At 40.7% G+C, this 14,538-nt stretch overlaps 1 non-coding gene across 1 annotated transcript; it reads left to right on the forward strand.

Moving 5' to 3' along the window:
- Positions 1-11,581: 11,581 nt before the first annotated feature.
- On the forward strand, positions 11,582-11,685 carry LOC130953276 (small nucleolar RNA R71). Its single transcript, XR_009075446.1, has one exon. It is a non-coding gene; the product is annotated as a small nucleolar RNA R71 (small nucleolar RNA).
- Positions 11,686-14,538: the final 2,853 nt, after the last annotated feature.

The following is a 14,538-nucleotide window of genomic DNA, read 5'->3' on the forward strand; positions in this document are numbered from 1 at the left end:
TTTCTACATCAAGTATATAAAGGAGCTACTAGCCAGAAAGAGTCCATTGAAAGGTGGACAAACCATAAAGATGAACAAGGACTGCAGTGCCCTCATTCAACCAGGGGCACCTACAAAGAAGGAGGATCCAGGGAGTTTCCACATTCCTTGTGCCATAGGAGAAACAATGATTGACAAAGGGCTTTGTGACTTGGGAGCAAGAATCAATGTAATGCCTCTCTCCCTCATGAAGAGGCTCCAAATCAATGAACTAACTCCCACTGATGTAATTATCAGATTGGCTGACAAAACTCAAAGACAAGCAATAGGAGTGGTTAAAAATGTGCTGATAAAGGTTGGGAACTACTACCTTCCCACAGATTTTGTTGTTCTGGAAATGGATGAGAATCCTATCTACCCCATCATTCTGGGAAGACCATTCCTAGCCACAGCCAGAGCGCTCATAGATCTAGAGCGAAGAGAGCTGGTACTGAGGATACATGATGAGCAGCTCACCTTCAATGTCTTTAAACCCTCACAAGAATCAGATCATGATAACAGAGAGTTGATGAAGGAGCCAACCAAGGAAGCATTGATGCAAGAAACAAGCAGTGAAGCGGAAACAATTCAAATAGAAGTCCCATTGGTTGGAAAGCCATGTGCTCAGGAAGAACCATATCAAAAGGGGATCCAAAAGAAACCAGAACCACCAAAGCCATGCAAAGCTAGCAACAAAAACCCCTTAGAGGAAGAATCTGTAGAAAGCAAGATAGCACTAAGAGAAACAAGGAAAAAAGTACCCAGAAGATGGAGAAACAAGAAAATTCCTACAGAAGATTTCTCTCCAGGTGATGAAGTAATCTCTACATACTTCCCAACCATACCACCTCACCTTCCCACTATTCCATCTCAGCTGCCCCCAGTGTATACCATCAACAAAATCATGTCCTTAGAGCATTTGGAGCTTATCAACAAAGCAAATGGACATAGGTTCACTGCAAGAGGGGAGGACTTCAAGCACTATCAGCCACCTTGACAAGAACCAAACGTCAACCTAGTGACGCTAAAGAAGCGCTTCATGGGAGGCAACCCATGTTCTATAACTCTCTCTCTCTTAAATCTCTAATAATAGTAATAATACAAGGTTCATGGATTTTCAGATCAATTTTGACAACCAATATAAGACTCCTTTACATGCAAAGTATAGTACATGATAAGTTTGGTGTTCAAAGCACACCAAGTGGGTTTGAACACACTTTTTGAAAAAAACAATTCATTCCCCAAACTTGTTACACCATATGACCACAAACAAGTTTGGTGTACCAACGTTGCATGCATAGGCAACTTAATGATTGATTGATGTGTATTCATGAATTCATGGAAATAAATTAGTAAAAAAAGAAGAGATTTTTGATTAGTTAGTTCACCCCTTGAATTTTCCCACCAATTTTTCAATTAATTTTCACATTCTCTCTTTTTCGTGTATAGGGAATCAAAAGGGACATTGATGGTACTTGATAGGACAAATGAGGAAGAAGGATTCGGCCACTACACCAAGGGAATTTCACACTTGTCCTCATGGGGAATGTCATTGGAAGTGTTGCCATGCAACATTGGGAGTGGATGGCTTGGAGACCAAACCAAGACCCTCATAAAAGAGGTGATCCTTGTGATTATTCAATCTCAAAACCCCAACCGTCCACTATCAAACAACACCATCAATCCACACCCTTCAACAATTGCCATCTCTCTATATAAACCCCTTCACACAACCTTTCCGTACACACCCTATATCCCCATCTTTTTCACTTCTTTCTCTCGGCTATACGTACTTCACGTACACCTTATATTCTCACCTTTCCTCCCTTCTCTCAAAACACATTCCTTTCTCAACTAAACCGAACTCCATCTTCAAACTCATAACCCTCACTATCTTCGAAGACCAATTCTCACTTATGGCGTCATCAAGCTCCAAAAGGCAAAAGAGGAAGGAACCAATGGAGCAGCCTTCCTTCGATGCCGGGAGGTTCAAAACAGCCTTCCATGAGCTCGAGTTTGAGCGAATAAAGAACAAGAAGATACTGCTTGAATCAACCTTCCAGTTCGATGAAGATGAATGCCCACAAATTCGGGAGAAGATCAAAAAAAGGGGTTGGCAAAAGCTCAGTAACCCGGAAGCAAGGGTAAATGCAAATCTCATCAGGGAATTTTATGCAAATGTGGTTAGAGAAGACAAGACCATGACCCCCACCTTCACAAGCTATGTAAGAGGGAAGGAGGTAGATTTCAGCCCAAATGCTATAACTAGAGTTCTTCATCTGAAATCACCACAATTTGTTGAGCTCGGGTGCCAAGAAAGAATGAACAATGGCCCCGACAATGATGAACTGGAGGAAATTGTAGGTGATATATGCATTGTGAGGTCTGACTGGGAAAGGTATTCGGATAAGAGACCCCATTTCATCAGGAGAGGAGATCTCCTCCCTGAGGCTAAAGGATGGTTCGAAATTGTAAGGAGATCCATTCTCCCAGCTGGAAACAACTCGGAGGTGAACCTCAAGAGAGCAACGATGGTGCAATGTATAATGAAGGGAAGAGAGATCAAGGTTCATGAACTTATAGCTCAAGGCATTCGGAAGCTCGCTGAGAAGAGTGACTCTGGAGGAAAGTTGGGTTATCCTAGCACTATCTTCCTCCTTTGCAAACTGGCCAGGGTGATATTCGAAGATGAAAACCCTGAGTGGATAAAGGTTGGTCTTCCACTCACTTATCGCCGGATGCACGCTGCTGCAACTCCATTACCTCCACGAAGGGTACGGAAGAGGCCAGCTCATCAAGCTGAAGAAGAATAACATCCACAAGAGCAAGTTTCAGTCACCCTAAGCATGCACCAACTGCAGAAGGCTATTGACACCTTATCTAGGCAATGCATGGAAAATCAAGATGCGCAAAGGGAGCTCCAAATACAGTCAAGGGATCGCCATGAAGAGTCACTTTCTAGATGGATGAATCAACAAAGGGAATGGCAAAAACAACTGATGGATCAGCAATTGGAACAAGGAAGACAATGGAGTAAATCCTTCTACAACTTGAATCAGAAACATGATCAACAACAAGAAGCCATCCAAAGGCTAATCAACATCCAAGCACATCAAAAAGCACACAAAGTTATTGCATACATCCAATTTGTCAAGGTAAGCAAGGAACTAAGTTTGGTGTTCACACACCAAACTAAGCTCAAAAGCTCACACATACACATGCATGCTAACTCTTTTCCAAGTGCTTGGGGAACAAGCAACTTTCAATAGTGTTATAGGATTCCAATCAACCCCAGGGGATGAGCATACTTCATTATCCAAAGAAACAGGCAAGGGCGTGATTGCTAGGACGATAACGCCAAGGAAGATATCATGAGGTTGTATCAAACCATCTCAAAATACCGAACTCTAAGTGAAAATTGATTGAATGGAACCTGCATATTGTACTTGTTCTTCTTTATTCACATTCTAGTGTGCTAGCCTAATGTCTTGAATGCTCACTTTCATCTTCCTTACTTGTATGCTTGTCTCTCTAAGTTTATCTAAAAGAAAATGTTATGGGTAGAACAAGAGTGGAGTCATTTTGTGAAGTGCATTCTGAATGTTTGTGGTAGGTTGATTAGTAAGCTAAGTTGGTTCACCGAGAAAGGAAAGAAAGCAACTATCCATCCTAAGTCCTATGTTTGAGACACATTCTTTGAGGCTAGCGAAACAATAAGATCCCAACAAGAAAAGAAAAAGAGCAATACAATTGAAAATAAGAAAAGGAACACAATAAGAAACAATGCTAGGCACCAAGGGTTTCAAAATTGAGGCATGTGTCTGTGGTGTTTATGTACAAGGGATATACTTGGATGAATAAGCTCTTAGGGTTGCCTTATCACTTGGTAACTTGGGTTAACTAATCTGGGATTATCAGCTGAAAGTCCACTATCAAGAGTAACCTTTGCTACAGAGCACTTAGTAACCCAAAGAGGTGCTGGACACCAAGGTCTCAAGAAAGAAAGAATAACAAACCATGTGTCTGTGGTGTGTATGTATGAGGGAAAGAGACTTGAGGGAGTAAGTCCTTAGGGGTGTCTTAACACCTAGCACCCTAAAACCAACTGGTTTGGGAGTGTTGGCTGAAAGCTTATCATAAATAGTCGCCCTCTTACAAAGCACTTAGCAAAAAAAAAAAAAAATAAACTTTGAAAAGGAAGGAAGGATCACTAAGAAAGAAGCCTCCAGGGATGCAATCAAGAGAGTGACTAGGGATTTGATAAAGGCTTGAAACCTAAAGGGAAAGAACCTAAGTTGCTATGCATGAAACTCCATGAACCAGGAATGCCACTTCTATTTTATCTTCTTGATTCTTTCATTTCATTTTTCTTATGCTTCAGTACTTGCTTAGGGACAAGCAAGCTTTAAGTTTGGTGTTATGATGCCAGGGCATCTAGGCCAGTTTCACTGACCTTTTCTTTACTGTTTTAGGGTAGTTTCATGCATTTTCTTAGTGAATAAGGCAAGTTTTGGGTGAATATACACTTACACATTGATTCAAGCAACTATTGTGAATTTTGCTTGATTTCATGAGATTTTTGCTAGAATTGCATGATAACTTGATGATGCATAATCTCATGACTTTAGCTAGAGCTTTGATGCACTTTAATTACTTGATTTCAGGACAAATGAAGCATGGAAGAACCACGTTAGCATTCACGTTAACTTAGTTAACCAGAACACTAACGTGGAATGGCAAGGAGCTTGCAACATTAATGAGAAAAGTGATCACCAATAACACCTGCGAAGCCATCCATAGCTCATGTTAATAGCCACGTTAACTAAGTTAACGTGGTATTTAATGTAGAAGAAAAAGGGGAACTCCACGTTAACGAGAAAAGTGAACACCACTAACGTTGGGAAACTAGGCAATGCCCCACGTTAAGAGTCACGTTAATGGTGCACGAAATTGTGAATATGCTTGAATTGTTGTTCGAAATTAATTCCCCAGTAATGGCTCCAAAAACTTGGTGCACAATACCATGGCTTACATACATTCTTCACAACTTCACACAACTAACCAGCAAGTGTACTGGGTCGTCCAAGTAATAAACCTTACGTGAGTAAGGGTCGATCCCACAGAGATTGTTGGTATGAAGCAAGCTATGGTTACCTTGTAAGTCTCAGTTAGGCAGATTAAAATTGTTTTATGGTTTCGAAAATTAATAAAGAAGAAAATAGATAAAATAATAAAAGGGAAAGAACACTTATGCAGATTCATTGGTAGGAATTTCAGATAAGCATATGGAGGTACAGTATGGCTCAAGGACGCCTGCTCTCCTACTGCTTCAACTCAATCCTTCTTACTCCTTTCCATGGCAAGCTGTATGTAGGGCATCACCGTTGTCAGTGGCTACATCCCATCCTCTCAGTGAAAATGGTCCTCTGCGGCTGTCACTCGCATGGCTAATCATCTGTCGGTTCTCAATCAGGTTGGAATAGAATCCATTGATTCTTTTGCGCTTGTCATCACGCCCAGCCTTCAGGAGTTTGAAGCTCGTCACAGTCATTCAATCCCAGAATCCTACTCGAAATACCATAGACAAGGTTTAGACTTTCCGGATCCTTATGAATGCCGCCATCTATCTAGCTTATACCACGAAGATTCTGTTGGGGAATCTAAGAGATACACATTCAAGCTCTGTTGCATGTAGAACGAGAGTGGTTGTCAATCACGTGCGTTCATAAGTGAGAATGATAATGAGGGTTATCTAATCATCACATTCATCATGTTCTTGGGTGCGAATGAATATCTTGGAATAAGGATAAGAGAGAATTGAATAAAAAAAATAGAACTGCATTAATACTTGAGGTACAGCAGAGCTCCACACCCTTAATCTATGGTGTGCAGAAACTCCACCGTTGAAAATACATAAGTAAAAGGTTCAGGCATGGCCAAATGGCCAGCCCCCTAAAACGTGATCAATAGCCTCTTAGGATGAAGAATAAAACAAAACTGAGACCAAAGATGTCTAATACATTAGTAAATCATCTTATTTATAATAAACTAGCTCCTAGGGTTTACATGAGTAAGTAATTGATGCATAAATCCACTTCCGGGGCCCATTTGGTGTATGCTTGGGCTGAGCTTGATCAATCCACGAGCTGAGGCTTCTCTTGGAGTTGAACTCCGAGTTATGACGTGTTTTGGGCGTTCAACTCCGGATCATGACGTTTTTCTGGCGTTTAACTCCAGACAGCAGCATGAACTTGGCGTTCAACGCCAAGTTACGTCGTCAATTTCCGAATAAAGTATGGACTATTATATATTGCTGGAAAGCCCTGGATGTCTACTTTCCAACGCCGTTGAGAGCGCGCCATTTGGAGTTCTGTAGCTCCAGAAAATCCATTTCGAGTGCAGGGAAGTCAGATTCCAACAGCATCAACAGTCCTTTTGTCAGCCTTTTTCAGAGTTTTGCTCAAATCCCTCAATTTCAGTCAGAATTTACCTGAAATCACAGAAAAACACACAAACTCATAGTAAAGTCCAGAAATGTGAATTTAACATAAAAACTAAGGAAAACATCCCTAAAAGTAGCTTGAACTTACTAAAAACTACCTAAAAACAATGCCAAAAAGCGTATAAATTATCCGCTCATCACAACACCAAACTTAAATTGTTGCTTGTCCCCAAGCAACTGAAAATCAATTAGGATAAAAAGAAGAGAATATACTATAAATTTCAAAATATCAATGAATATTAATTCTAATTAGATGAGCGGGACTTGTAGCTTTTTGCTTCTGAACAGTTTTGGCATCTCACTTTTTCCTTTGAAGTTTAGAATGGTTGGCTTTTCTAGGAACTTAGAATTTCGGATAGTGTTATTGACTTTCCTAGTTAAGCATGTTGATTCTTGAACACAGCTACTTATGAGTCTTGGCCGTGGCCCTAAGCACTTTGTTTTCCAGTATTACCACCGGATACATAAATGCCACAGACACATAACTGGGTGAACCTTTTCAGATTGTGACTTAGCTTTGCTAAAGTCCCCAGTTAGTGGTGTCCAGAGCTCTTAAGCACACTCTTTTGCTTTGGATCACGACTTTAACCACTCAGTCTCAAGCTTTTCACTTGGACCTTCATGACACAAGCACATGGTTAGGGACAGCTTGTTTTAGCCGCTTAGGCCTGGATTTTATTTCCTTGGGCCCTCCTATCCATTGATGCTCAAAGCCTTGGATCCTTTTTACCCTTGCCTTTTGGTTTTAAGGGCTATTGGCTTTTTCTATTGCTTCTTCTTTTTCTGTATACTCTTTTTTTTTTCGCCATTCACTGCTTTTTCTTGCTTTAAGAATCAATTTTATGATTTTTCAGATCATCAATAACATTTCTCTTTGTTCATCATTCTTTCAAGAGCCAACAGTTTTAACATTCATAAACAACAAGATCAAAAGATATATGCACTGTTCAAGCATTTATTCAGAAAACAAAAAGTATTGTCACCACATCAATATAATTAAACTAAATTCAAGAGCTATTTTCGAAATTTATGTACTTCTTGTTCTTTTGAATTAAAACATTTTTCTTTTAAGAAAGGTGAAGGATTAATGGATTTTATTCATAGCTTTAAGGCATGGTTACTACTAATGATCATGAAATAAAGACACAAAACATAGATAAACACAATACTAAAAACCGAAAACAGAAAGAAATAAGAACAAGGAATGAATCCACCTCTAGTGGCGTCTTCTTCTTGAAGGACCAATGATGTTCTTTAGCTCTTCTATGTCCCTTCCTTGCCTTTGTTGCTCCTCCCTCATTGCTCTTTGATCTTCTCTTATTTCTTGGAGAATGATGGAGTGCTCATGATGTTCCACCCTTAATTGTTCCACATTGTGGTTTTAATCTTCTAAGGAAGTGTTGAGTTGCTCCCAATAGTTGTTTGGAGGAAAGTGCATCCCTTGAGGTATCTCAGGGATTTCTTGATGATGAACTTCCTCATGTACCTCTTGAGGACCGTGAGGGGCTTCCCTTGCTTGCTCCATCTTTTTCTTGGTGATGGGCTTGTCTTCTTCAATGGAGACATCTCCTTCTATGATAACTCCAGCTGAGTAACATAGATGGCAAATTAGGTGAGGAAAAGCTAGCCGTGCCATAGGTGAGGGCTTGTCGGCTATTTTGTAGATTTCATTGGAGATGACCTCATGAACTTCTACTTCCTCTCCAATCATGATGCTATGAATCATGATGGCCCGATCCACAGTAACTTCAGATCGGTTACTAGTAGGAATGATGGAGCGTTGAATGAACTCCAACCATCCTCTAGCTATAGGCTTGAGGTCCAGTCTTCTTAGTTGGACTGGCTTGCCTTTGGAGTCTCTTTTCCACTGAGCTCCTTCCACACATATGTCCATAAGGACTTGGTCCAACCTTTGATCAAAGTTGACCCTTCTAGTGTAGGGGCGTTCATCACCTTGCATCATAGGAAAGTGGAATGCCAACCTTACATTTTCCGGACTGAAATCCAAGTATTTCCCCCTAACCATTGTGAGATAATTCTTTGGACTTGGGTTCATACATTGGTCATGGTTCCTAGTGATCCATGCATTGGAATAGAACTCTTGAACCATTAAGATTCCGACTTGTTGCATGGGGTTGGTTAAGACTTCCCAACCTCTTCTTCGGACTTCATGTCGGATCTCCGGATACTCATTCTTCTTGAGCTTGAAAGGGACCTCAGGGATCACCTTCTTCTTTGCCACAACATCATAGAAGTGGTCTTGATGGCTCTTGGAGATGAATCTTTCCATCTCCCATGACTCGAAGGTGGAAGCTTTTGTCTTCCCTTTTCCTTTTCTAGAGGATACTCCGGCCTTAGGTGCCATTGGTAATGGAAAAACAAAAAAAAAGCTTATGCTTTTACCACACCAAACTTAAAATTTTGCTCGTCCCCGAGCAAAAAAAAGAAAAGAAGAGTAGAAGAAGAAGAAGAAAATATGGTAGAGAGGGAGAGAGGTAGGTTCGGCTATGTAGGAGAAGAAGGGGTTGTGTTGTGTGAAAATGAAGTAGAAGGGAAGGGTATTTATAGGGAGAGGGGAGGGTGGGTGTTCGGCCAATTTGGGTGGGAATGGGTGGAAAATTGAATTTGAATTTTATGAAGGTAGGTGGGGTTTATGGGGAAGAGTGGGGTGATGTGAATGGTGAATGGGGGAATTGGGAAAAGGAATTGAGGTGATTGGTGATGGGTGTTGGGAAGTGTGACATGGGGAGTAGGAAAAAATGAGATTTAGGATTAGGAGAGTGTGATTAGGATTAAAAGGTAAGGTGGGAATATGTTATGTGGGGATCCTGTGGGGTCCACAGATCCTGAGGTGTAAAGAAATACCATTCCTTCACCATATAGGCATGTAAAATGCCTTCATGCATCATTCTGGCGTTCAAACGCCCATTGGTGCATGTTCTGGGCGTTCAACGCCCATGTAATGCATGTTTCTGGCGTTGAACGCCAGTTTCATGCTTGTTACTGGCGTTCAGCGCCAGCTTTTCTCCTCTAGGCACATTCCTGGCGTTCAACGCCAGGATGTTGCTTGTTTCTGGCGTTCAGCGCCAGAATGGTGCGCTGTTCTGGCGTTGAACGCCGGCCAGATGCATCTTACTGGCGTTGAACGCCAGCCTGTGCGTCCTCCAGGGTGAAAAATTTTTTCTTCTGTTTTTGACTCTGTTTTTAATTTTTTTGATTTTTTTCGTGACTCCTCATGATCATGTACCTAATAAAACACAAAATAACAATAAAACAAAATAAAATAAAAATTAGATAAATAAAATTGGGTTGCCTCCCAACAAGCGCTTCTTTAATGTCAATAGCTTGACAGTGGCTCTCATGGAGCCACAAGGTGATCAGGTCAATTTTAGTGTAGTCCCAACACCAAACTTAGAGTTTGGATATGGGATCTCAACACCAAACTTAGAGTTTGGTTGTGGCCTCCCAACACCAAACTTAGAGTTTGACTGTGGGAGCTCTTCTTGACCTTGAACTGAGAGAAGCTCTTCATGCTTACTCTCTTCTGTCACAGAGGGATGGCCTTGTGCCTTAAACACAAGGTATTCCCCATTCAATTGAAGGACTAATTCTCCTCTGTTGACATCTATCACAGCTCCTGCTGTGGCTAGGAAAGGTCTTCCAAGGATGATGCAATCATCCTCTTCCTTCCTAGTGTCTAAGATGATGAAATCAGCAGGGATGTAAAGGCCTTCAACCTTTACTAGCACGTCCTCTACTATTCCATAGGCTTGTCTCAATGACTTGTCTGCCAGTTGTAATGAGAACAAGGCAGATTGCACCTCAATGATCCCCAGCTTCTCCATTACAGAGAGTGGCATTAGATTTATCCCTGACCCCAGATCACACAGAGCTTTTTCAAAGATCATGGTGCCTATGGTACAGGGTATTAAGAATTTGCCAGGATCTTGTTTCTTTTGAGGTAGAATTTTCTGAATCCAAGTATCCAGTTCATTAATGAGCAAGGGAGGTTCACTTTCCCAAGTCTCATTACCAAACAACTTGGCATTCAGCTTCATGATAGCTCCTAAATATTGAGCAACTTGCTTTCCAGTTACATCTTCATCCTCTTCAGAGGATGAATAGTCTTCAGAGCTCATGAATGGTAGAAGGAGATTTAATGGAATCTCTATGGTCTCTGTATGAGCCTCAAATTCCTTTGGATCCTTAATAGGAAACTCCTTCTTGTTTGAGGGACGTCCCAGGAGGTCTTCCTCACTAGGATTTTCGTCCTCCTCCTCCTTTGTGCATTCGGCCATATTGACTATGTCAATGGCTTTGCACTCTCCTTTTGGATTCTCTTCTGTATTGCTTGGGAGAGTACTGGGAGGAGTTTCAATGACTTTCTTACTCAGCTGGCCTACTTGTGCCTCCAGATTTCTGATGGAGGATCTTGTTTCACTCATGAAACTGAAAGTGGCCTTTGACAGATCAGAGACTATATTGGCTAAATTAGAAGTATTTTGTTCAGAATTCTCTGTCTATTGCTGAGAAGATGATGGATATGGCTTGCTATTGCCCAGCCTGTTGCGTCCACCATTGTTAAAACCTTGTTGAGATTTTTGTTGATCCTTCCATGAGAAATTTGGATGATTTCTCCATGATGAGTTATAGGTGTTTCCATAAGGTTCCCCCATGTAATTAACCTCTGCCATGGCAGGGTTCTCAGGATCATAAGCTTCTTCAGAAGCTGCCTCTCTAGTACTGTTGGATGCATGTTGCAATCCATTCAGATTTTGAGAGATCATGTTGACCTGTTGAGTCAACACTTTGTTCTGAGCCAATATGGCATTCAGAGTATCAATTTCAAGAACTCCTTTCTTTTGAGGTATCCCATTGTTCACGGAATTCCTCTCAGAAGTGTACATGAATTGGTTGTTTGCAACCATGCCAATGAGTTCTTGAGCCTCTTCAGGCATTTTCTTCAGGTGAATAGATCCACCTGCAGAATGGTCCAATGACATTTTCGAAAATTCAGAGAGACCATAATAGAATATATCTAATATGGTCCATTCTGAGAACATGTCAGATGGACATCTTTTGGTCAGCTGCTTGTATCTTTCCCAAGCTTCATAGAGGGATTCACCATCTTTTTGTTTGAAGGTTTGAACATCCACTCTCAACTTGCTCAGCTTTTGAGGAGGAAAGAACTTATCCAAGAAGGCAGTGACCAGCTTATCCCAAGAGTCCAGGCTATCCTTGGGTTGTGAATCCAACCATATTCTAGCTCTGTCTCTTACAGCAAAAGGGAAAAGCATGAGTCTGTAGACTTCAGGATCAACTCCATTCGTCTTTACAGTCTCACAGATCTGCAAGAACTCAGTTAAGAACTGATAGGGATCTTCAGATGGAAGTCCATAAAACTTGCAGTTTTGTTGCATTAATGCAACTAGCTGAGGTTTCAGCTCAAAATTATTGGCTCCAATGGCAGGAATGGAGATGCTTCTTCCATCAAACTTGGACGTTGGCTTTGTGAAGTCACCAAGCATTCTCCTTACATTATTATTATTTTCGGCTGCCATCTCCTTCTCTTGTTCTAATGTTTCTGAAAGGTTACCTTTAGAATAATTTAATTTAGCTTCTCTTAATTTCCTCTTCAGAGTCCTTTCAGGTTCTGGATCAATTTCAACAAGAGTGCCTTTATCCTTGTTCCTGCTCATATGAAAGAGAAGAAAACAAGAAAAGAAAGAGGAATCCTCTATGTCACAGTATAGAGATTGATGAGCGGATAATTTGTATGCTTTTTGGCATTGTTTTTAGTATGTTTTTGCTAGTTTTAGTTGAGTTTTTATTATATTTTTATTAGTTTTTAGTTAAAATTCACTTTTCTGGACTTTACTATGAGTTTGTGTGTTTTTCTATGATTTCAGGTATTTTCTGGCTGAAATTGAGGGACCTGAGCAAAAATCTGATTCAGAGACTGAAAAGGACTGCAGATGCTGTTGGATTCTGACCTCCCTGCACTCGAAGTGGATTTTCTGGAGCTACAGAAGCCCAATTGGCGCGCTCTCAACGGCGTTGGAAAGTAGACATCCTGGGCTTTCCAGCAATATATAATAGTCCATACTTTGCCCAAGATTTGATGGCCCAAACCGGCGTTCAAAGTCACCCTCAGAATTCCCAGCGTTAAACGCCCAAACTGGCATAAGAATGGGAGTTAAACGCCCAAACTGGCACTAAAACGGGAGTTAAACGCCAAGAAGAGTCTCTACACGAAAATTACTTCATTGCTCAGCCCAAGCACACACCAAGTGGGCCCGGAAGTGGATTTTTATGTCATTTACTCATTTCTGTACACCCTAGACTACTAGTTTTCTATAAGTAGGACCTTTTACTATTGTATTTTCATCTTGGTTCTTCTGGTTCCCTCTTTGGGGCCGAAACCAATGATCACACTGTTCTTATGTATTTTCAACGGTGGAGTTTCTACACACCATAGATTAAGGTGTGGAGCTCTGCTGTACCTCGAGTATTAATGCAATTACTATTGTTCTTCCATTCAATTCCGCTTGTTCTTTGTCCAAGATATCACTTGTTCTTCAACATGATGAAGGTGATGATTGACGCCCATCACCATTCTCACCCATGAACAAGGTGACTGACAACCATTCTTGTTCTACAAGCATCCGAGGCTTAGTGAATATCTCTTGGATTCTTCGGAGTCTTCGTGGAATAGGCAGGACCTGATGGCGGCATTCAAGAGAATCCGGAAGGTCTAAACCTTGTCTGTGGTATTCTGAGTAGGATTCAATGATTGAATGACTGTGACGTGCTTCAAACCTGTAACCTACTGGGCGTTAGTGACAGACGCAAAAGAGTTATTCTATTCCGGTAGGGGAGGAACCAACCGGTGATTGGCAGCACTGTGACAGAGTGTGTGCATTAGCTTTCACTGCGCGGATGGGAGGTAGCTGCTGACAACAGTGAAACCCTACACGAGCTTGCCATGGAAAGGAGTAAGAAGGATTGGATGAAGACAGTAGGAAAGCAGAGAGATGGAAGGGAAGGCATCTTCATATGCTTGTCTGAAGCTCTTACACCAATGATATACATAAGTATCTCTATCTTTATCTTTATGTATTTTCGTTTATCACTATACCCATTTGAGTCTGCCTGACTGAGATTTACAAGATGACCATAGCTTGCTTCATACCACCAATCTCCATGGGATCGACCCTTACTCACGTAAGGTATTACTTGGACGACCCAGTGCACTTGCTGGTTAGTTGTGCGAAATTGTAGTGATCACAATTTCGTGCACCAAGTTTTTGGCGCCGTTGCCGGGGATTGTTCTTGTGTATGGACAACTGACGGTTCATCTTGTTGCTTAGATTAGGTATTTTTCTTCAGAGTTCTTAAGAATGAATTCTAGTGTTTCAAGGTGATGTTCTTATCATCACCAAAGCTGATTGATCATCATCAATTTAGCTCTTGAATGCAATGTCTTGCTGAAGCTCAGCTAGCTATGTCTAATTCCTTTAGACTAAAGCTTTAGACTAACATTGCATGATTCCTGGAATTCTCATTAAGAACTTTGATACCTTTATTTTCCTTTTCACTTAATTTTCGAAAAAAGCCAAAAAAATTACAAAATCATAAAATCCAAAAACATTTCTTGTTTGAGTCTAGAGTCTCATCTTAAGTTTGGTGTCAATTGCATGTTTCTGTTCTTCTTGCATTTTTCGAATTTATGCATGTGTCTTAATTAATCTTCAAGTTGTTCTTGATGATTTCCTTGTTTTGATCTTTGAATTCTATTGACTTGAGTGTTTTGTTGTTTCTCATGTGCATTATCATCTTGTTAGTGTCAGTAGTATACAAACTGCTAAGTTTGGTGTCTTGCATGCATTTGATTTTAGTTGCATTTTAATTATTCCTTATTATTAAAAATCCAAAAATATTTTTAATTTGTGTCTTTTCAAGTCAATAATACAGAGAATTGAAGATTCAGAACATACTGCAGAGGAATCACACAGGAA

This window comes from Arachis stenosperma, chromosome 9, assembly GCF_014773155.1.
Source record: "Arachis stenosperma cultivar V10309 chromosome 9, arast.V10309.gnm1.PFL2, whole genome shotgun sequence".
NCBI lineage: Eukaryota > Viridiplantae > Streptophyta > Magnoliopsida > Fabales > Fabaceae > Arachis > Arachis stenosperma.